We start from the raw sequence: 24,703 nt of genomic DNA on the forward strand, positions 1-24,703 counted from the left end.
TAAAATACTTGTAAACCATATATCTCACAAGGGGTTAATTTCCCAAATATATAAGGAAGTCCTACAACTCAATGGCAAAGAAAAAAGCCAATTATAAATGGGCAAAGGACCCGAACAAACATTTTTCAAAAGAAGAGATACGAATCTCCAACAAGTGTATGAAAAGGCACTCAGCTTCACTAATCAAGGGGAAATGCAAACCCAGACCACAATAACATTATCACTTTATATCTACAAGGATGACAATTATTAAAATAAGCTCTTTAAAAGGCAAGTGTTGGTTAGGTTGGGGTGCCCTTTCTGCAAGCTAGAAGGTAGTGGTTACTCTTAATTGTGGAGTCTGCTCCCTATGGGTGGGGTTGGACCAGTGGCTTGTCAAGGTTTCCTGGTTGGGGTGGGGGAGAAATTGGAGCTCTCATACACTGTTGGTGGAAACATAAAATTGTACAGCCACTGTAGAAAACAGTATAGACATTCCTCAAAAAGTTAAAAATAAAACATACCATACAACTCAGCAATCCTACTTCTGAGTATTTACCTTAAAAAATTGAAATAAGGAACTCAAAGAGATATAAGCACTGCCATGTTCATTGCAGTTCTATTCATAAGACTGAAGATGTAGATATAACCTAAATGTCCACCAAAAGATAAGTAAAGAAAATGTAGTATGTTATTCAACCTTAAATAAGGACGAGATTCTGGAATACGCAACAACATGTATGAATCTTGAGGACATCAATCACCTAAGTGAAATGAGCCAGTCACAGGACAAATACTGCATTATTCCATTTACATGAAATCCAAAATAGTCAAAATCATAGAAACAAGGAATAGAATGGTCATTCCTAGGGACTAGGGGTCAGGGTGTGAAAAGGGGATTGCTAATAAATGTGTATAAAATTTCAGTACTGCAAGGTGAATAACGTTCTAGAAGTCGGATTTGCAATATCACACACAGTGAGAACATAGGATAGTACCCTTAAAAATCTCCCAAAGAGTAGATCTCATGTCAAATGTTCTTTATCAGAATAATTAACTGATTGATTTAAAAAATAGTATTGCATTTCAGATCCAACGACAGAGGTTGGAGCCATCCTTAAAGACATAAAGAATGAAAGGATAGTAGCCTCTGTCTAACACACCTCCACTGAATACACCGATCTGGCCTCTGCAGAAACGGAACGGACACTGGAAAATTACTGCAAATGAATGTAGGCTTAACTCACTTACAGCCTTAATCATAGCTGCTCTGCTGGACATAGTATTCTTGTTAGAGTAGATTAATAAGGCTTTGGGTGCACGGTATGTGGTCATTGATTTTACAGATGTGTGCTTTTCCACTCTGAAAGAAAGTTTGCATTTACAGCAAACGGACAACAATATTTATTTACCAATTGGCCGTGAGGTTATGTCAGTTCTCCCACTCTCTGCCATAGTATCAGCCAAAGATATCTGGACCACCTGGACACTCCACAGAATATCACCCTGACCCATTACATTGGTGACATCATGATAAGTGGTTGGAATGAATGACAAGAACTAGTCTGTTTGGTGAGACAAATGTGCTCCAGAGGGGACTAGATTAAGCTGATATCAAGTATCGACCATTTTAGTAAGGTTTTTAAGGTCAGAGATGTGCTAGGATATCTCACCAAAGTAATAAATATATTATTGAACTTTTACATCTCAATCACAAGAAGGAAGGTGCCTGGTAGACCTTCGTGGTTTCTGAGGGAAACTCATTTATCACCTAGAGATATTGGTCAAACCTATATACTGGGAAATATGAATGGCTACCAGCTTTGAATGGGGCCAGGAGTAGAAAAGTGCCCTGTGGCAGTTGTAGGCTACAGTCAAGCACCCTTGCCACTTGGGTCATCCAGTCTGGCAGGTCTTAATGGTGGTGGCAGTGTCAATGGTGAGGAAAGACCTAGGATGGAGCTTTTGAGAAGCCCCAGGGAGAGACTACCTTCCTGGCTCCTGAGATTCTAGAACAAGGCCATGGCGCCCACAAGAGAAAACTAAACACTTTTTGAGAAGGAGTTTCTAACAGGCCTTGGCCAAGACAGAACGCTTGACTCTGGTGCACAAAGTGACCACATATACTCCAGAACTTCCCACTGTGAGCTGGATTCTGCTAGACCTGCCAAGGCATAAAAGCAACAGTCATCACATGCTAGAAATGATACATCCAGATCGAGCTGAGCAGGATCAGAGGGTCCAAGTAAGCTGTGCGAGCAGATGGCCTAGAACCCTGTGTCAGTGATCACAACTGCCCCAGCCTGTCCCCAAGGTCATGCCTATAGCCTCATGATAATACAGTATGATCACCTGAAGGAAGAGGGAAAAGCCAGAGCTTGGGTTGCCTTGGAACAAGGCAAAGCCAAAATGGGCAATGTCTCCACTGTAGCCTCATTCATGGAGAATCTGAAGAGCAGTTAGCAGTCTTAGCCACTCAGTCATGTCTGACTCTTTATGACCCCATGAACTATAGCCTGCCAGGCTCCTCTGTCCATGGGATTCTCCAGGCATGAATATAGTAGTGGGTAGCCATTCTCTTCTCCATGGGATCTTCCTGACCCAGGGATTGAACCCAGGTCTCCCACATTGCAGGCAGATTCTTTACCATCTGAGCCACCAGGGAAATTTTTACCAGTGTGTGGATATGTGAGCAGTATACCTGTTATCTATGTTATATGGAAGGAGAATCAACCCAAAGTGAAAATATTTACAGGTTACTGGACAGTGGCCAATGGCCAGGTCATCTGGCCCAGAGCCTGGAAGATAGAAGACTGGAAGATCCGTGACAAGGAAACGTGAGGCTAGAGCACATGGATGAGGAGTAGGCATCCAGTGTGAACATTTTTTATCACAAATTAACACCCAGTGTGTTCATGTCAATCCCAAACTCCCAATCTCTCTCTCTCGCACCCTTCCTTCCTGGTAACCGTAAGTTTGTTCTCTAAGTGTGTGGGCTCTGTTTCTGTTTTGTAAACAAGTCCATTTGTATCATTTTTTAGAATCCGCATATAAACAATACCACATGGTATTTGTCTTTCTCTGTCTGACTTACTTCCTTTATTATGATGATCTCTAGGTCCGTTCATGTTGCTGCAAATGTACTGCTATATTTAAAATATTAATACGTAACTGACAAAGACCTGTTTTATAGTACAGGGAACTCTGCTCACTATTCTGTAATAACCCGAATGGGAACATAATTTGAAAAAGAATCAATATGTGTATATGTATAACTGAATCACTTTGCTGTACACCTGAAACTAACACAACATTGTTAATCAATGGTACTCCAATATAAAACAAAAATTTTTAAACTAATATTCAGGAAAAAAATCCTCACCACAGAAGATGCACAAATCAAATAAATAAATAAACAATGTAGTCATTTTGCATTAGCCAACCTTCGTCATTGGTCATCTTGAAACTGGCCTGATGAGCCTTAGAAACTGAGGTTACATAAGGGTTTGACTTTATGGATTCCCACTTATTAAAGCTGATCTGTCTATTGCAGCCTCTGAACAGAAATCAATGCCAGGCTCCTTTAATAGTATGATGTACTGCTCAAGGAGACCAGTGGACTACTGGGTGGCAAGTTGATGACTTTGGGTTCCATTCACCCTGAAAGGGCAGCAGTTTATCCTCATCAGGATAAGCAACTATTCTAGGTGTGTGTTTGCCTTTGCTCTTCACAGAGCTACAGCCAGCATCACTACCCAAGGGCTTCTGGGTATCCCATCCACAAGCAAGGGTCCCATGCAGTAATGATACGCATCCAAGGAGCCATCCATCCATCCTTCACAATGCGGTGCAAAGTTAGGTCCTAAGCCTAGCCGGCACTCCAGGGCAATCGTTGGTGAGCCCCAGGCCCCTGGTGCCATCCTAAACCAACAAAACAGGAAAGGATGCCTGCTCTGGGACTCCTGGGAAGAATTCCCCCAGGTGATTTTTTCTCTTTTTTTAGAAGAAGAAAGAAAGAGAGAGACGCAAGAGAGAAGTACTACCTTTGTAGCTTTGGAGGGTGGTTGTCTGTACATCATCTACGGGCCTGCCTTAGTCATCTCGGAACTGAGTGGAGGGAGAAGAACAACTAAGAGGACCAGCCGAAATACTAAGATGGCAGCACGAGTCTCTAAGGGCATCGTTGAGCCACTGAGCTCATCAACTCTGGAGCCACTCTGCCAGGCCAGTCTTTTAAATATGAGATTAAAATGTCCTTTTGGTTTAAGAGGACTTTGGGCTCCCAGGACCCCTCTGGCTCCCCTTGGTTCTGGGGATCAATTACTTGATACATTTTTTATTCCATGCTGCCCAGTTTCTCCACCATGAATCCCTTCCTGCTTTCAAGTTTGCCTTGTGGATGGTTCCTGCTTAAAACCGGAGCCCTGGGCGAAGCACTGTTTATCAGGAGATAAAGAGAGGAATGTGTGCCCGGAGAGGAAAGGACAATCACACACATGTCGCTTAGATTCAAAACAAACAGCCATTTATGTATACGGACATACATTAATTGGCGAAATTGAACTAATGAAAGAGACATAATTAGCTTCAGAGAGCGGAAGAAACCAAGTTGATCTCCTAATGAGGTCTGAATGGGCTTCTCATTAGCCACATGGCTGGGGACTGACAGGAGGTACTGGAGCTCAGGGAAAACCCAGAGGGAATGAACAAGCCGGCAGACAGATGGGGACGCGGCTGCCCTGGCCCTGGGTTGTCCAAGCGAGCATCATCCCAACAAGGAGAGAGAAGACTGAAGGAAAGCAACAGACGGTGGGGCTGCACTGAGGACCAATGTCTCCCCTTGGCTACTTCACTTGCTCGTAACCCTGCTCCCCCATCCCCCACCCCTGCCATGTGATTTTTGCCCTTTGGGTGAAATGGGCTATCTTTGTTACAGGTCTTCAGCCTTGAGCCTCCCAGGCTGAAGTGCTTGGGTGCACCAGGCTCGCAACCAGCCGAGGTGTCTCAAGGCCCTACCCAGACTTCCTGAATTGAATCTCAGGTACGAATTCCTATAATTTGTCATGCAAGACACCACCGAAATGTCATTAGGACCCTGATGCCAACCCTAAGTGAATTTTCAGCTTTACAGAAGCCCATGGGGACAGGGCAATGCTTGACCCAAATAAATAAATCTCTAATTTTGAAATCTCAGGCACTGTGGCTTAGGAAAGAAGAAAACCAGACACGAAAAATATCATTACACCCTGCAGAGAAAATCTGCCTCCGTGTGAGTGTAAGGGCAGCCAAGTATTTTTCTCTCCACCCAGACTAAGTTAGGGACCCTTTCTTCAGTTCTTCCAAGCTGCTCTCTATTACATTGTTAGAATGATTTGATCGCATGCCTTTCTTCTTCACTAGGTCAAGTGCTCCCTAAAGGGCAAAGACTGACTTGTCCATCTCTTTATCCCCAGAGTCCAGCAAAATGCCTGGGACACAGGAGTGGAGTTCAAGGAGCTCCAGGAACATCAACAAACACTTCTACAGCACTCTGTGCTCAGCACTCTGCTGGGTGCCTTCCACCTATAAACTCATTTAATCCTTACAAGGTTTTCCTAGGTGACGCTGGTGGTAAATAATCCACCTGCCAATTCAGGCGACACAAGAGACTCAGGTTTGATCCCTGGGTTGAGAAGACCCCCTGGAGTAGGAAATGGCACTCCACTCTAGTATTCTTGCCTGGAAAATTCCATGAGCAGAGAAGCCTGGAGTTTACAGTCCATGAGACTGCAGAATGGAAAACAACTGAGCAACTGAGCAGTCTTTACAAATGTCCCATTCACAGACAGCAAAAATAAAGCTCAGAGAGGTTGGATGTCTTGCTCAAGGTTACACAGCTGGTACAGAATCCACATTCCTCACTCCATTCACTTCTGTGCTATTCTTGCACAGCCCTGAGCATCTCACAAAGACAGGCCTTTGAGAAGAAAAGGCCAGGTTTCTAGGTTTTACTAATAATACAACCCACTGTTTTCCCATTTTCATCATTGCATTTTATAAGGAAAAGTCTTATTCTTCAAAACATTTTTGGAAAGAGGCAAAGCACAAAATATGTACGACATCATGCAGAAGAGTGTGGATTCTGGAGGAAATTTCACAGGTTGGGATCTGGGTTCTCACAGTTACTATGTATGTAACATCCTTAAATGCCTGAATTTCCTCATAGGGTTATTAAAAGTAAACTAGTGAAAAGACACACTGCATTTAAAAGAGAGTCTGCCACTGAGTTAGCAACAATATATGTTAGTTATCACTGTTATCTAAATAATAATCTTCATAGACTCATGAGCCCTTTCAGTTCAAAAGAACTTCAGGCAATATGGGTGGCCAACACAATGCAACAGTGTTTAAACTTTTAGTAATCATTCAACCTGCCTCTGTTTTGCCTGTCGTTACAATTACAAGATCCCCTAGAGAAGGGAATGACAACCCACTCCCGGAATCTTGCCTGGAAAATCCCATGGACAGTGGAGCCTGGCAGGCCACAGTCCATGGGATCGCAAAGAGTCAGACAGAACTTAAGCCCACACAGCTTTGTGTAAATTGTAACCATTTTTTTAAAAGATATACATTAAAATTAATGTTTCAAAACTGAGAAGAGAATTATCATATGATATTATTTTCACTGATTTCTGTTTCTGTACAATGCAATCTAACCTCCATTGTGTCACTGGACTTCAAATTAGTTTACATAAACATGTTTTTCTTGACACTGTGGAAGACACAGTGTAGACACCAAAAATGTACACACTGACTCCCGATGAGAATCCTATGATGTAAAGTAGGTGGGGAGGGGGGACAAGAGGAAGGTTGGAAAGGAGAGAGGCTAAGGCAAGTGAGAAGACAAGAGTAACGTTGAATATAAGGAATTTCATTATGTTTATGAAACTTGCAAACTGAATGCCTGGTGGGGGGGTTGGAAGGATCAGTACAGATTTTATAGAAAAACTGACATTGGGATGAACTTTAAAAGACCCTCTGGATGCCCACAGGTTGGGAAGCACACTTCAGATGGAGAAAGTAGCCTGGGAAATGTTGACTCATCCAGAACCTGCTAACTCCTCTTTGCAGATTCCAGCCAGCATCTGCCCTTTGCCTTGGCCCGGCTGGGATCACCTGATGTTGCTTCTGGTTCCTCGGCTCCATGTTGTTCTAAGTTTCTATCCTTCCATCCTTCATCTGGTTCTCTCTCTCTTTCTCTCTGCTTCACTCTCATTCCCTCTCTCACCGTATGCAATCTGGGTGATATCTCATGATTGATATTCCTTAATAAGACAAGGAAAAATGTCTCCTCCCTACTAATAAGAAAAAGAAGCATTCCTCCTCCCCAATAGATCTGCATCTATTTGAAACGAGCATAAGCTGTAGGAGTTTCTCTCAGCAGAGAAATTGGTCCCTAGCCAACTGTTTCATTTTTCCCCCAAAGTGATGAGGATATAGACAAAAGAATGCACTTCTTTTGTAGCATCAAAGCTTTATGAGTATCCTTATTTACTGCAAAAATAGCATCATGTACTCTGAAAGAAATGTTCAAAGACATATTTTAAAGAACAAAAATCTCACCCATAACCCCACCTGTAACTTTAATATCATCTCTCCATCCTAACAAAACTGTTAGATACTTTTGGATCCCCTCCCAGCCTCTATCCATATGCACTGATTTCACATCCTTGTGATCATTTCTAAAACTAACTTCATGAAGAGCTTCTATTCCCACAAGCAATCCATGCTTAAGGGAACTAAAATACAATTAATGTAACAATAAGACCCTGAGTGACATGGATTCTGAGACTGCTTGCTTGTTTGTTTCAGACCTTGAAATACACACACACAAAACAGGGCCTGAAAATCTCAGCTTTGGGGAAATGTATTGTTAGAGAACTTGATGACTGATGGTACTGGAGCACAGAGCCTGCAGATGGGAGTAGCTTCTTCATGGAGAAAGCAAAGTTCATCCTGGAGCTGGGAAGAAGGATGTAAGCAGCTGGCCTTAGACAGTTGTGAGGGAAAGAACTTCCTCTTCTCTCTAATGGGGAATGGGATGTGGATGGAGCAAGCCCCAACAGTCCTGAACAGCTTGACAACTTCAAAATACTGCTCTGGCCATAAGGAGGCAGGAAGAGTCGCTGGTGAGGATCCAGTCTCCGGAGTTCCTGGGTTGTCTCTGAACCTACGTGAGGTTGTAATCACTCTCTGTGTTAGCCTCCCCTTCTATTATTTCCAAACTTTTAGTAAAGACATTTAAAGGTTACAGCCTGATCTTGGATATCTGAATCAGTTTCCCAGGGCTGCTGGAATAAACCACTGCAACTTGGTGGCTTAAAACCACAGCAATGTATTCGTTTACTCTTCAGGGAGTGAGAAGTTTGAGATCAAGGTGTTGGCAGGACTGTGCTTTTTTCAAAAGCTCAGGGATAATCCTTCCTTATATCTTCAGGCGTTACTTGGATTCTGGCTCCATCTCTCCTCTCTCCATTTCCATCTTCAATAGACATCTCCTCTGTGTCTATATCTCCTCTACTACTTATAAGAACACAAAAATAAGAACATTTGCCATTGGATAATCTAGGATGAGCTCATCTCCAGATCCTTAATTACATTTTCAAAGACCTTTTTTCCAAATAAGGTCACATTCATAGGTTTGGCAGGGGTTGGGAGTGACTATTCAACCTGCTAAAGCTGTGGTATAGGGAGTTACAGCCAGAGATTATACCACTTTGGGACAGAGAGATGTGAAGAACAGTGTCCCACTCTCACTGCCAGAGTTATGGGAGAGCAGCCCCAGGAGGGTACAGCGGGGCACAGTGGAGTCCTCACAAAGGTACAAAGGTTAAATCATCAGCAGAAGCAGCACAGAACCAGGAGGAAGAGTCAAGCTCCCGGGACATGGTGGGGGCTGGTGATTTCTCAAGAATTTCTGCCTATGAAGGCAGTGGAGCAGAAGAAACCACCTTGATTTTCTAGCACTGATTTTGGTTCCTTCCAAGATGGTAAACCAGTAGGAAGGCTGGGTCTCTCCCAAGAGATCACAAAGTTACTCTGATCTAGCCTCCTCTGTACTCACTGCCTAACAAAATCATCAGTATCTTGGGGCAGGGGAGGCACACCGCCAAAGTAAGAAGACATTTGAGAGGCACCTCCACCACTTCACATAAAAAGCAATATGTTGAATTATTGTATGCCCTAAAAGTGGACTAATTAGGAGAAAAGAATCAATTTTTCAAAATCAATTTTTAAAAACATTCAAAGAGATTGCAAAGAATAATTTTCAAGAAACTGAAATTATGACTCTCACACAAATTATAGTGAACACATATTTTAACTCCGACTTTTTTTTTTTTAGCTCAATAAAACCATCAGAGAAGTAAAGCTGGTTCAAATAAAAATTGGGAAGACTGGCTATGTGTAGTGATGGAAGAAAGATGATGAAAATATGATTGCTAAATCAGACACAAAGCTGGCACATGTTTCACAGAGCAAAAGCAAAGGGAACCTTAACCTTTCAAGTTATCTTTTTCTACCAGACAGAGATGGCTTGTATTTATCAATTATCTCATTTTAACCTGAAGCTTCACACACTATGAGCCCTAATCAGTTGTAAATAGTAAGTCAAAAGTATGTTCTTCTGTAGAATTAGATAATCCTTGAATTCGACTATGCTTTACTCCTGTATGACATTGAAAAGCCTTGCAATTATCCCTTGCCTTAGTTCCAAGTTTCATACAACTTGTCTGAAAAAAAAGAGGAGATGTTGGTCATAGGAAACAGAAAATACGAAAATAACAAGAAGGAAATACTTAGCATAAAATACATAGATGTTAAATAACACAAAAGACAATAGCAGAAGGAATTCAGTTAAGAGAGGAATTTGTAATTTGGAAGACTAGATTGAGGAAAACTCTTAAAAAAAATAACTGTTAGAAAATATAAGAGAAAAGCTAAGAGAAATGGGGGATATAAGTTAAACTATTGAATTTAGATGAAAAAGAAATCCCCCAAATTGTGATAAACATAAATAAAGAGAAGAAAACATTTGAATAGTAGGGATATATCTTCTGGATTGAAAAAGGATGATATCTCAGATATTAAAAAAAAAGCTCTGGTAAAGTACCAAAGAAAGAAGGTAAAGAAAAACTACATCTGAACACACGATAGAGAAATTTAAGAATACGTATTAAAAAGATAAAGTCATAAAACTGAATAAGAGGAACTAGAGGGTAACATGAGAGAAATAAGAATCAGACCAATGTCAGATTTTTAAAAATAATACTGCGTGTGAGATGATAATGGAGTAGAGATTTCATAGTATTAAGCAGGCAGGCATAAAATTTAGAATGGTATATTGAGCCAAACTGTCTTTCAAATATGAGGACATAAAAAATACTCTAGGTATACAAAGTCTCAGATAAGTTGCCACAGAAATACTCACATTGAAAGCACTTTTTTAAAAAGTATTCAAATAAATGAGAGATAAATCCAGGAGATGTTGAACAAGATTCATGGAGGTGATCAAAATTTTCATAAGCAGAAAATACTAGAAATTTTGAAATAATATATTAAAAAATTATAAATTGGCCCAAACTTATGACCAATTAGAATGCATTTTAGGCAATTATTTGACAAAAATTGACACTTTGAACTTTTAAAATTCTGGTATATAGTGTCCTAAAAGAGAAAAACTAAAAATCTAAATATTACATAAAAAGATGTTGAAAATAAGAAGATGGGTACAAGTATATCAGGCAAATTCTAACCAAAGAAAGATGATACAGATATTTTAAAATGACTTAAGCTAGACTAACAGGAAAATGTTATTAGGGTTGAAAAGAGCCACTTCATAATGGTAACAGTTTTGATTCACCAAAAATATACACCAATTTTTAAAAATATATTCCTTTAGTAAAATAACCTTAACATGCATAAAGTAAAAGTGATGGAACTGCTCAGAAAATTTGATAAATCACTACTATAATAGAAAATTTCACCATCCTCTTGATGATACTGATAGGTCAAGTAGAGAAAAACTATCAAGGATAAAGATAATATGAACAACACAATTAATCAACTCGATTTCATGGATATATATAGATTTCTGTATCCAACAGCTATATAATATACATCTTTTCTAGCTTACATGAAATATTTACAAAATTCAATCATGTACTAGGTACACAAGAAAACTCAACAAATTTCAAACTGTATATCATGGAAACCATGATTTCTAGCCATAGGTCTTTTAAATTAAATATTTATAATAAAAAATAAATATAAATTCCCACAATCTGAAAATCTAAAGCTAAACTTGCTGGTGAGTTACAAAAAGAAATCATAATAAAGTGTTAAAATATTCAGCACTGAATGATAATGAAAGCTTGATAATGAGTAAAAGTAATGCTGCAAGAGAAATTTATTGCTGTAAAAACCTATATTGGAAAATAATAAAGTCCAAAATTGCTAATTAATTTTCTTTCACCTTAATGAACAAATAAAAAGTAATAAATAAAATAAAAATAATAAAAATAGGAAAGGAAATTAACAAACTAGGAAACAAAGATATGATAGTGTATATCAACAAATCAAAGTTGATTCTTTGAAAAACAGAAACAGAAGACTTGAGAAGCATCTGAACACTAACAATAAGAGAAGAGAGAACATAAATGAAAAATATTGTAAATGCAAAAAGGGACAACATACAAAATAAATTCAAACAAAATATATGACAACACATAATAGTATCAGCAAATAATTCCCACTAATTTTGAAAACTTCAATAAAGCAAGTAAAGATATTGCATCTGTGTTTTAAAATTTTCCCACAAATAAAATATCTGGTTTTGCAGGTAGTATTCTTCCAAACCTTTAAGTAATAGACTATCCCAATTTTATGCAAACACTTCTAGAAAATAGAAAAGGAGGATATATTCTCTAGCTTATTGATAAAGCCCCAAATACTAAAACCACACAAAGATGTTCTAGGGAAGGAGAAAATATTATTTTGATTATGCACACAAATATTCATTAATATATTAGCAAATCTGACCTAAAGACATTAAAAAGATAACACACCTTGTCCGAAACAAGTTTTATCCCAGGTATGGAAGGATGAAAAATCAAGAACTATAATTCACCATATTAAGAATGAATAGGAAAAACCATACGATTTTTTTCAATAAATGTAGGAAACATTTTTTAATAAAAATCAAACAACCATTCTATTTTTATTGAAGTATAATTGACTTATAAAATCTATTAATTTCAAGTGAACAGCTTCCCTGGTGGCTCAGATAGTAAAGAATTGCCTGTAATGCAGTAGACCCAGGTTCAGTTCCTGAGTCGGGAAGATCCTATGGAGAAGGAAATGGCAACCCACTCGAGTATTCTTGCCTGGAGGATTCCATGGACAGGTGAGCCTAGTAGGCTACAGTTCATAGGGTCTCAAAGGATCAAACATGACTGAGCAACTAACACACACACCCTGTAGTTATATATCATATAACTCAGCAATTGTACTCTTAATGTAAACTCAAAAGAAACTTTTGAACATGTATAAAAGGAAATGTAAACAAGAACATTATAATTATCACAATCCATCATAGCAAAAAAAAAAAAGAAAAAACTTGAAACTACCCAAATACTCATCAATGGGAGAATAAAAGAACCAAGTGTGAAATGGTCACAAGATAAATGATAAGCAGTAGAAGTGAATAAACTTGCAATGATATACATAAATCTTAATATTAAGTGGAAGAGTAAACCCCAAATTACACAGTTCTTTTATTTGGGGGGAGTCCAAAAACAACTAAAATCAAAATAGAATTTTAAAGACTACATATAGGTGAAATACAATGATTTTAAAAGCACAGCAAGACAATGATGAATATAGGAGGCAAGATAAAGTTTGTCTCAGATGGGAGGAGCCAGAGTTGCAACAGAATGGGTCAACCATGTGGTTAGATGTAGGTTTTTGTCAGTGGCCTAGCTTTCATTTGCATCAGTGGATTTGTATGTGCTCATTACATTATTAAAAGAAAATAAATCACATGTTCCAATGATGAGAGTGAATGATGTGCTAAGGACATGATTGATCCAATTTTGTACTCTTAAAGTCCATAGAGAGGTTCAGTTCAGTTCAGTTCAGTTCAGTTGCTCAGTCATGTCTGACTCTTTGAGATCCCATGGACTGCAGCACACCAGGCTTCCCTGTCCATCACCAACTCCCAGAACTTACTCAAACTCATGTCCACCAAGTCAGTGATGCCATCCAACCATCTCATCTTCTGTCATCCCCTTGTCCTCAATCTTTCCTAGCATCAGGGTCTTTTCAAATCAGTCAGTTCTTCACATCAGGTGGCCAAAGTATTGGAGTTTCAGCTTCAGTATTAGTCCTTCCAATGAATATTCAGGACTGATTACCTTTAGGGTGGACTGGTTGGATCTCCCTGCAGTCTCAAGAGTCTTCTCCAACACAGTTCAAAAGCGTGAATTCTTTGGCTCTCAGCTTTCTTTATAGTCCAACTCTCACATCCATACATAACTACTGGAAAAACCATAGCTTTGACTAGACGGACTTTTATTGGCAAAAGTAATGTCTCTGCTTTTTAATATTTATGCTGTCTAGGTTGCTCATAACTTTTCTTCCAAGGAGAAAGTGTCTGTCTTTTAATTTCATGGCTGCAGTCACTATCTGCAATGATTTCCAAGCCCAAGGAAATAAAGTCTCTCACCATTTCTATTGTTTCCCTGTATTGTTTGCCATGAAGTGATGGGACCAGATGCTATGATCTTAGTTTTCTGAATGTTGAGTTTTAAGCCAACTTTTTGACTCCCCTCTTTCATTTTCATCAAGGGGTTCTTTAGTTCTTCTTCGTTTTCTGCCATAAGGGTGGTGTTATCTGCATATCTGAGGTTATTGATATTTCTCCCAGCAATCTTGATTCCAGCTTGTGCTTCATCCAGCCTGGCATTTTGCATAATGTACTCTGCATAGAAGTTAAATAAGCAGGGTGACAATATACAGCCTTGACATACTCCTTCCCTGATTTGGAACCAATCTGTTGTTCCATGTCCAGTTCTAACCGTTGCTTTTTGACCTGCCTACAGATTGCTCAGGAGGCAGGTCAGGTGAGATCACCCTTGAATAAAAAGGCAAGTTATCAGCTGAGAGATATACTGAAAAGACTATGGAAGGACTTCTCTGGTGACTCAGTGGTAAAGAATCCCCTGCCAATGCAGGAGACACGGGTTCAATCCCTGTTTCGGGAAGATCCTACATGCCTCGGAGCCGCTAAGCCCATAGGCCACAACTACTGAGCCCACCATGCTCCAGAGCCCAGGAGAAGCAACTGAGTTGGCGAGCCCTGGAGCCCATGCTCCACAGAGAAGTCCCTGCAAAGAGAAGCTCACACACTGCAACTAGAGAGCAGCCCTCACTTGACACAAATAGAGGAAAGCCCACACAACAACAGAGACCCAGCAAAGGCACAAATAAATTAATGAAAAGACTGTGCTGCTGCTGCTGCTAAGTCACTTCAGTCACGCCCGACCTTTTGAGAGCCTATGGACTGTAGCCCTCCAGGCTCCTCTGTCCAGGGGATTCTCCAAGCAAAAATACTGGACAGGGTTGCCATGTCCTCCTCCAGGGAATTTTCCCAACCCAGGGATCAAAACCGAATCTCTTACATCTCCTGCGTTGTCAGGAGGGTTCTTTACTCCTAGGGCCACCTGGGAAGCCCTCAATAAAATAACTATGGAGACTCAAACTAATGAGGCTGGGCTCTAGAAATCTGTAGAACATTAATAGCCAAAATAAAATCTGAGGCATGTTCCAAAATATGATACAGATTATTTAGGAGAGCTACAGTAACAGTTAGCAGAAAATTACATTTAAATATGCCACCTAGTTGTTCTCATTAAAAAGAAATTCTAAATCATCTTAAACTTTCCCACCATTAAAACTAAAAGGAGTAACCTTGAACTCCTAGGTGTCCAAGGACACAGCAGTGGCCCACCACAAGAAAGTTTATTTGAAGTTCATTTTTAAACTTAAAAATTCATATACATTTTGCATTGTATATATCCAAATTTGCTTCAGTGAAAAAGATTTAAATGACTACAATTTTTTTTCTCATTGCTGGAAAATTTAATCTTATCTTTAGACTTGATTTTGCTATTTAGGTTTATATTAATATCAAAGGTCAAAAGTACCTAGATATTTTACTAAATAGGAAGTTCTATAGACAACTAAATGTTAGGGAACCTTCCAAAAAGAGAAAGAAAAATGTTAAACAGGTATTAATTGTGAGTAAAAAGAGTCCCCTTATTAAAAGGTGTCCACTTTTCTTTCATATCTATTTTCTAACATTTATTATAGCACTGAATTACAGAGAAGAATGAAAATTTCAGCATTAACAATTCAAGAATCAAAAGCCCCACCCAAGGGATAGATTGGGAGTTTGGGATTGACATGTACACACTGCTATATTTAAAATATATAACCAAGGGCCTGCTATATAGCACCTGGAACTCTTCTCAACACTCTGTAATGACTGCAATGCGAAAAAAAGTTTGAAAAGAATTTAACCGAATCACTGGGCTTTACACCTGAATCTGAGACAACATTGTTAATCAACTATACTCCAATATAAAATAAAATTTTAAAAAACCCTCCCAAAATATCAGAAAGTAACAAAAACTAATGCAAACCTTGAAAATAATGCTGAGTCACTCTTTTAATAGATCTAATATATAACATAATTTGTAAAAAGCTATGCCACTTATTCATATTCTTACATCATCCAGGTTTTGCCCCACCATTTGGCTGTTGAGCAGGGTATATAGCAGTTGAACTTCATTGGTATCACGTATGAGCAGAGATCTCTCTGAAGACTTTAAAGCTAAAAGAACTTGGTAGCACTACCTAGACCTCTTAGTGGTCATTCATGTATTATAACCAAACGGCTAAAATCCTTCCAGTTGAACAAATCTTCATTAAGCCACTCATATTAACAACAAATTGCTAGATGCAATATTCAAGGGACTTTCAGCCTAATGAAAGGAGACGTAAATAAAGATATAAATAAAGAAAACCAAAAATTAATGTTTCAGATGTGCCAAGCTTATTCTAAGTTCTCACATCTCCTGTCTCTTTAACATATGCTCTGACTTGAGAGATATCACTATAATTATACTTCTGAGGTTCAAGTGTTGCCCAAGTTTGATTTTTATTCAGTAAAAATATGTATTTCTTGTATATACTTGGAAATTAAAAAACATAATTCTCAGAAGGTTAAAGAGTAATGAAACTAATGTCCAAATTGAGACATCAGCTCTCCTGATGCCCACTCATCCCCTCATTTGTAAAATGGGAACATTCACACCTACCTGTGGCAGAGATGTCCCCCTTCTTTCTGAGAACATAGCTAGAAATTCTCTTCCAGCTCTCCTGACCAGTAGGTGTGGTCACATGACTGAGTTCTGGGCAAAGAAACAGGAATGTGGGAAGTGATGCCTCTCCCCATTTGACCAGAAAATAAGGGCAAAAAAATCTTCTCCTGTTTCTCTCCTTTCCCTTTTCTACAGGCTCCTTCCCCCTCCGAGGGCCACCTAAAAGCCTTGTGTGAAGACCCAAAATCCTCATTAGCCCCAGTCCCTGCGGGCAGAGAGAGTAACCTCTGACCCAACCCTGGGCTCCACACACTGGGATTTTCCTTGGCAAGAAAAAAAGATGTATGGTATTAAGCCATAGAGATAACAGAGTTTTATCTGTTACAGAAGATTAAGCTTTTCTTAAGCTAATATGTACCTCTGCAAATGAGGTAAGGAGTGAGATAATTCACATGAGGTAATTAACACCTCGAGTATCAGGGAATATGCACTCCTGTCAATTTGAGGCCGTGGGACCCTGGAACTAGGCTGTCACCTCCTATCAATCTATTTCTTAAATTGCAGGGTAAAGTTAACCACAAATAACAAAGTCACAGAATCAAGCTGTCACAAATTGGCCTCCACATTTCTAAGGGATTTGAAGTGTGTATATTGACAGGAGAAAAGCAGGAAGAACTCAAGAGAGGTACAGAATGTAACTGGAGCTGGAAAATAATATTCAAATGCATTTGCAAAGCTAGCTGGGGCCCCAAGTGCAGGAGAGAGAGAAGGGGCATTTGCTGAGATCCATTAGATGCCAGTTGGAAGAATAAGCAATTCACATTGGTTGTCTCATTTCTTCTTTGGAATAATCCTAAAGGTACATACTCTTCTCTCCCTTTCCAATTAAGAATTGATGCTGTTTTTCTCTTTCTGATTTACTTCACTCTATTACAGGCTTTACATTCATCCACCTCACTACACCTGGACACAGTGAGGGAAGAAGAGGGGAGGATGAATTGAGAAAGCAGCACTGACATACACACACTATCACATGTAAAATAGATAACAAGTGGGAAGCTGCTGTATAACATCGGGAGCCCAGCCTGGTGCTCTGTGACAACCTAGAGGAGTGGGATGGGAGTGGGGAGGAAGGCTCAAGAGTGAGATGATATATCCCCTGGTGGCTCAGTGAGAAAGGCTCTTCCTTCAATGCAGGAGACACAGGAGACTCAGATTCGATCCCTGGGTTGAAAAGATCCCCTAGAGAAGGGTATGGCAACCCACTCGAGTATTCTTGCTGGGAAAATCCCATGGACAGAGGAACCTGATGGGCTACAATCCATAGGGTCACAAAGAGTCAGACATGAATGAAGTGACTGAACACACACATACACACACATACACATGCACACATGTGCACACACACACATATATTTAAAACTGGGCTTCCCCAAAGGCTCAGCAGCAAAGAATCCACCTGCAATGCGGGAGACACAGAGGATACAGGTTTGGTCCCTGGGTAGGGAAGATCCCCTGGAGGAGGGCATGGCAACCCACTCCAGTATTCTTGCCTGGAGAATCCCATGAACAAAGGAGTCTGACAGGCTATCATCCATGGGGTTGCAAAGAGTCAGACACAACTAAAGCGACTTAGCACACACACACACACACATATGTGTAATTATGGCTGACTCCCATTGTTGTAGGGCATAAACCAATACAACACTGTAAAGCAATTGACCTCCAAATAAAAAATTCTGAAAAAAGAACAGAAGGGAGGTAGGAGGGGGGTTCAGGATGGGAAACACGTGTACACCTGTGGCAGATTCATGTTGATGTATGGCAAAACCAATACAATATTGTAAAATAATTAGCCTCCAATTAAAATAAATAAATTTGTATTAAGAAAAAAGGACGGATGCTGTGAGAAAGAAGATCTCAAGTTTATAGGTGGGCAGAGCTGATTTCAAAGCTAAAGTCAGTCTGTTTTTAATATCCTTGCTCTTTCTGATGTAAGCACTTAAACTTTCAGTGCCTCTGATTCTGTGCTGTGGACCGGCCGACCATTCTACTTGGGAAATCGGGTGCCTGCGACAAAACAAGCCGTTAGTCACAGTGTTCAGTGTGATGCCAACACTGAGGCCATTGAAAATGGGCTCTCTGAAATGCAAGCTATGCTCAAACAGAGCTCACTTTCAAGGGGGCCTGATTTAAATGGCCAACTGGTAGAGGAAAAAGACATTAAAGGAAGAACCTTTCAGCTGGGCTTGCAAAACTCCAGGTTCATGAATTCGAGAGCAGATTAAAGAAGAGAAAACAGGGTTTCAACCACAGCCTCAGGAGCTTCCTGTGTCTCTCAGGCCAGGAGGTTGCCTTTTTCAGTGGCACAATTAATCTATGCTATCCAACCTCACTCTCAGTTTTCAATTAATCTACAGTGATGAATTTAACAGCTAAAACCCACTTGCTATCCAAGATGACCTGCCAGCCAGGTCACCTCCCTTTCCCTATCTGATAGCAAACTCCCCCAGCTCAGCCAAGGTCAAATAGGATGGTGGGTCCTCTGTCCCCTCCACCCACTACCCCACTGCTATCCCTGGCTAAGAGGATTGCCCAGTGGATGGGAAAAGGAGATGCTTGAGAGGATGCTTCAAAATACTAAGCCAGAGATAGAAATTGCTCTTGAGGCACAACCTTTGATTTCACTTCCAAGTGTAAGCTTATGACATGTCCCAGCTGTATTATCTCCCTGGCCCATAGCAGCTGTTATATAACATAAGGTCATTCAACATGAGCTGGGAATTTCTTGACCAAGAGCACACAGACTGTTGTTTTGAAGCAGGTTGACTTTGAAAAGTCAGTACCTCTTTCTCAGTTTGCTCATCTAGAAAATTAAATGAATAGAACTGACCTCGGGGTCAGAGTGAAGAATGAATGAAGGCAAGAGGAAGTCATCACACTGTTTTATTCGATGCCAAGGGACATGGTCAGCCTGGCCCTGGGGGATGGTACCACAAGGGGAGCACAGCGATAAATGCACAAAGTATGATGAACAGGGTGGGGAGTGAGCTGCGGAGGAAGTAGTCAACTGGCAGGAAATCACTGGAAAGTGCAGATGGAGGGCATGTCTGATGACAGAGTTGAGATTCTCCTTGAAGAAAATGCACATTTGAGGCTGGAGAATGAGATGTTAGGATGGCTGAATAGTGAGGGGACAGAAGCAACGTTAGGGTGCCCTGGTGTCCTTCTGTTCCCAGCCTCGCAGCCATCTGCAGATGACAAATTCAAAGTACAGTGACCATGGGGTCTGCACAAGAAGATGGGCTACTCAGCTCTCCAAAGACAATTTAGAGCCTCAAGAGCTCTTTCTCTACTTTTCTCTTCTTTTCTTTTCTGGTATAAAGGTCCTGAGAAGATCAGTTCCCCTGGCCAACCATCCTTTGTCTCCATCTGTCGGGGGAAATGTCATCAGCCTGCTTTATGAAGTAGCTGGGAGCCTCGGTCAGGGGGCCAGCTCTGGAGACCTGCAGCCCAGACCAGCCATTTATTACTGCTCTGCCCTTGGGGCTGTGGTTTATAAAAGAAAGAAAAGAGACGTGAATGCATTTCTCTAGGGGAGGGCAGAGGCCTAAAACACCTGCCAAAGTAGAGAGGGAACACGAAATTAAAAGACGCTTGCTCCTTGAAAGGAAAGTTATGGCAAACCTAGACAGCATATCAAAAAGCAGAAACATCACTTTGCCAACAAAGGTCCATATAGTCAAAGCTATAGTTTATCCAGTAGTCATGTAAGGATGTGAAAGCTGGACCGTAAAGAAAGCTGAGTGTTGAAGAACTGATGCTTCTGAATTATAGTGCTGGAGAAGACTCTTGAGAGTCCCTTGGACTGCAAGAAGATCAAACCAGCCAATCTTCAAGAAAATCAGTCCTGAATATTCATTGGAAGGACTGATGCTGAAGCTGAAGCTCCAATACTTTGGCTACCTGATGCGAAGAGCTGACTCATTAGAAAAGACCCTGATGCTGGGCAAGATTGAAAGCAAAGAAGAAGAAGGCAGCAGAGGATGAGGTGGTTAGACAGCATCACAGACTCAATGGATATGAATAGAGCCAACTCCAGGAGAGAGTGAAGGACAGGGAAGCCCAGTGTGCTTCAGTCCATGGGATCACAAAGAGTTGAACATGACTTAGCTACTGAACAACAGAATTAGGCCCCTGAGCTCAGACTCATTTCCACCAGTCAGAAACATCAGCCATGAAAAGGAAGGTTCTAGGAATTTGATCTGACTTCAGTTCTATGGAGTTCTAAGGAGCATGTCCAGTTCCACAGGACAACAGTGGAATCTGGTCCAGGGGCGGGAGTCAGGGAGGGTGTCCCGTGTGGGATGCTGCCTTGGAGAATGCCATGGGTCAGGACAGTGACTGTGGAATGATGCTGCCAGAGACACTAAGCCTGATGCTGGGATAGGAAACAGCATCCAGCAGATTTCAGCTGTACATGCTGCCACTGGAAGAGGATATAAGTCACACAGATCATCTTACTGTTGTCGGATTGCCCTCTGTGGACATCTAACTCAAACTTAGGTTATCTGCTTCTGGATTTACCATGCTTCAAATGGGGAATCAATTTCTTTAAAAATCATTTGTCCCCAAGAAACACAGTTCAGGTACCATGAGCATCAGAAGAAGAGGGCGCTTCGTGATGGGGGAGGGGAGGAAACTGACTCTTGATGGCCCATGTGTCAAATCTATGGGTAGATGTCAAAGAATATTGGCTGCCCTTCACACATTCATTCAATAAATATGTTTTGAGTGACTCCTTCATGACATATAAATGCTATGAAAAAGAGACAAATTTCCTGCACTCAGAGATCTAGGGAAGCAGATATTAGACCAGGAATTACAGAAGACTGTGAGTAAGGTGTTCAAGCACACTGATGCCATCATAAGAAGAAGGACTGGAAAGTGGTCCTACAATTTATTTAGTTTCAACTCAGATGTCTATAATAAGGAAACCAATCCTCAAAAGAGAAATTTAATATCATTTAATGCTGATGGGAAATAAAGCTACTACACACCATCTGCTGATCCCTATCCTTGAGAATTAGAGGAAATGAAAACTTTGGGGTCTGAGTCTTAAGCTGTTCCAGGCTTCTCAGGTGGTGCTAGTGGTAACGAACCCGCCTGCCAATACTGAAGATGTAAGAGACGTGGGTTTGACCCCTGGGTTAAGAAGATCCCCTGGAGGAGGGCATGGCGATCCACTCCAGTATTCTTGTCTGGAGAATCCCATGGGCAGAGGACCCTGGCGGGCTGCAGTCTGTGGAGTCGCAAGGAGTTGGACATGACTAAAGCTACGTAGCATGGCATAGCATGACAGGGGCTCTTTGAATGTTCAGCTTGTCCTTCTCATGTGGGTGCACTTCCCAAGGGTCATTGAAGCAAGGAAACATTGAATGACCCAGTCAACCTCCAACTCTCCAGCTGCTGTGATGACAGCCAGGGTTGGGGGGAGGAGCACCCACATTTTCTGTGCCAGCCCAGCCTGGTCCACTGTCCTCAACTCCAGTTCCCAGATAAGCGTGATGCTCTCAGCGCCCAGGTGCCCTCATCACAGTCGCTTTGGAGTCACTGGGATGCTGCCCATGCTCCAGAGGAAGAGAAAATAAAAACACTGCTCAGGTTCTGCATTTTACACCTGTTGCCACCACACCCTGCTCTCCCCTCCTATTTTCCCTCTCTTCTCTTCCCCCTCCCACTCCACTACTTACAAGGAAAAAAAAAAAAAAAAAACAAATAGGAAGGCTAATTCTAAGTTTGTGCAGTCCCAGCGTGTATCCTGGTCCGCCTTTCGTCCTGTTATTTTCTCCTGTGTCTGGCTTTGACAAGACTGATGACATTTACGTTTTCCAAAAGCTTCAATAAGAAGCACTTTAGCTGCAATCACCTCCATCTAATTTCCCCAGTCAAATTTTTTTTTGGCTTAAATCACACAACAAAACTAAGGCCTGAGCTGTTCTGACAACTTGTCACCAAATAGGGCTCAGCCCAAATGGGATGTCTTGAAAACCAAGGACAAAAGGGGGAAAAAACAGACAAAGTGATCTGAAAATGAAGGAGGAATGGCTGGAGGAAGAGGGGAGACTGGCATGAGTCAGTTTGTTAAAGTTCTAGAACAGGTGGCTCAACACTGTTCGGGGCCAAGAACAAACAGAAAATGTGTTTATTTCTTTAGAGAGGAAATAACAGGGTGCTGGGGCTGGAAGTATCCAGTCAGTCCACTATACAGGGGAGCGTTCACTCCAGAGAAGGAAGGCAGCTTGCCCTGGTGGTTCACCAGCCTTTAGGATAAAACTCCTAGTGGAAGGCATGAGTACCTTGCCTTCCTAACTCTGGATAAAAGGCTTCCTAAGCAGCTCAGTGGTAAAGAATCCACCTGCCAATGCAGGAGACACAGAAGGCACAGGTTCAATCCCTGGATCGGGAAGATCCCCTGGAGGAGGAAACGGCAACCAACTTTAGTATTCCTGCCTGAGAAATCCTATGGACAGAGTATCCTGGCGGGCTACAGTCTATGAGGTCACAAAATGTCAGACACGATCGAGCATGAGCACACTGGCATGCTAGACAGAAGGATTAGTGTCCTGGGGAAACCAAGACCCATATGTTTTGCCCATAGCTGCACAGCGATTCAGAATATGGAGGAAGAATGTTAGAGGGAACATTGCATCCCTTTTAAAAAATAAATGCATTTACTGAAAAAATTATATGCATACATAAAAATATTCAAATTATACTTTCTCATCTCAATAAATTATTGCAACTTGAACTTGCTCATGCAATGACAATTCAAGTATAGTGAAAAAAAACACAAGAAGCTCTGTTCACACTCCCTCTCAGTTGCTAAAAAGCATTAAAATCTTTGAAAAGGATCATCATCCTAACCTCTAAAACCATGGATTAATTTTGCCTATTTTTGTACTTTATGTAAATGAACCATATGCATAATGTATACGTTTCTTTGTCTGATCCCTGTTGATAGACATGGCAGCAAGTCATTTTCGCTGTTAATAGCATTCTGTTGTAATAGTGATGTCAGAGTTTGTTTATTCATCATGCTTTTGATAGACATTTGAGTTATTTCCAGTTTGGGGCTCCTGTAGATAATGTGACTATGACCATTCTTTACATCTTGGAGCCGGGGTATTCATTTTGTTTTGGTGAACACCTGGGAGTAGAGTTGCTGTTTCACAGGCTATGTGTATAGTCAGTCAGCTTTAGTACATGATGCCAAGCAGTTTTCAAAGAGTCTGTGGGACTTTTATCCTCTTACCAGCAGAGTATGAGTATTTCAGTTGCTCTACAGTCCCACCAGCACTTGGTGTTTCATTTCAGCCGCTTGAGTAAGTGTTCATAGTTTTAATGTGCATTTCTCAGATTCTTAAAGGTTTGCACCTTTTCCTATGCTGCTGACTGGATATCTTCTGTTAAAACTTCTGTCTATTCTTTCTAATGATTCTATGTCCTTTTCTCGTTGATTTATAGGAATTCTGTATACATTCTGGAGACAAGCTCCTTGTTGGTTATATGTATCCAGACAGAAAGTGTAACATGTCTCTTACAGAGAGAGCTTCGTGCCAACAATCTCCACTCCCCACCATCTTCCTCCTCCAACTCCCAGCTTTATTTTAGGCTCGACGTCACTTTGGCTGAACAACAACAACAAAAATAACTACAACATGAGAGCTGTGAGTTAAATTTTATTCAGGGCAAAGTGAGGACTATAGCCTGGGAGACAGCCTCTCAGATACCTCAGAAGGACTGATCTGAGGACACAGTGGGGGAAGGCCAGCACATATGTGATTTTGGTGAAAGTTAGCACGTATGTGGTTTTCACGAAGGGGGACATATGCCATGGAGCATACACTTTGGTAGGAGCTACTGCTAGTCACAAGAAGGTTGCTGCTAGTCACAAGAAGGTTGCTGCTAGTCATGAGGCTCAGATGTCTCCATTAATGACTTCAGTGTTATTTAAATATGAGGAAGTGCAAGAAATTGGCTCATAAAATCTCCTCCTGAAAGTATCTCCCTGAACAAGCTGAAGGGCTTGTTCAGCCAGTTTTTGCCAGAACACAGAGTGCCTCATTTCTGATCTCCACCCTGAACTCCTTTCAGGAAGTGTTGAAGATCAGTGACTGCAGTGGCTAGTGACTGCATCCTTGTAGAGCCAGATGGCAAGTAACAACTTTTAACTGGTACCCCATTCTCCCTACCATCGGCCCAAGCTCCTACAAACATTTCTTATTCTATCTCCCTTCCCT

The sequence above is a fragment of the Capricornis sumatraensis genome, chromosome 6, assembly GCF_032405125.1.
Source record: "Capricornis sumatraensis isolate serow.1 chromosome 6, serow.2, whole genome shotgun sequence".
Classification (NCBI taxonomy): domain Eukaryota; kingdom Metazoa; phylum Chordata; class Mammalia; order Artiodactyla; family Bovidae; genus Capricornis; species Capricornis sumatraensis.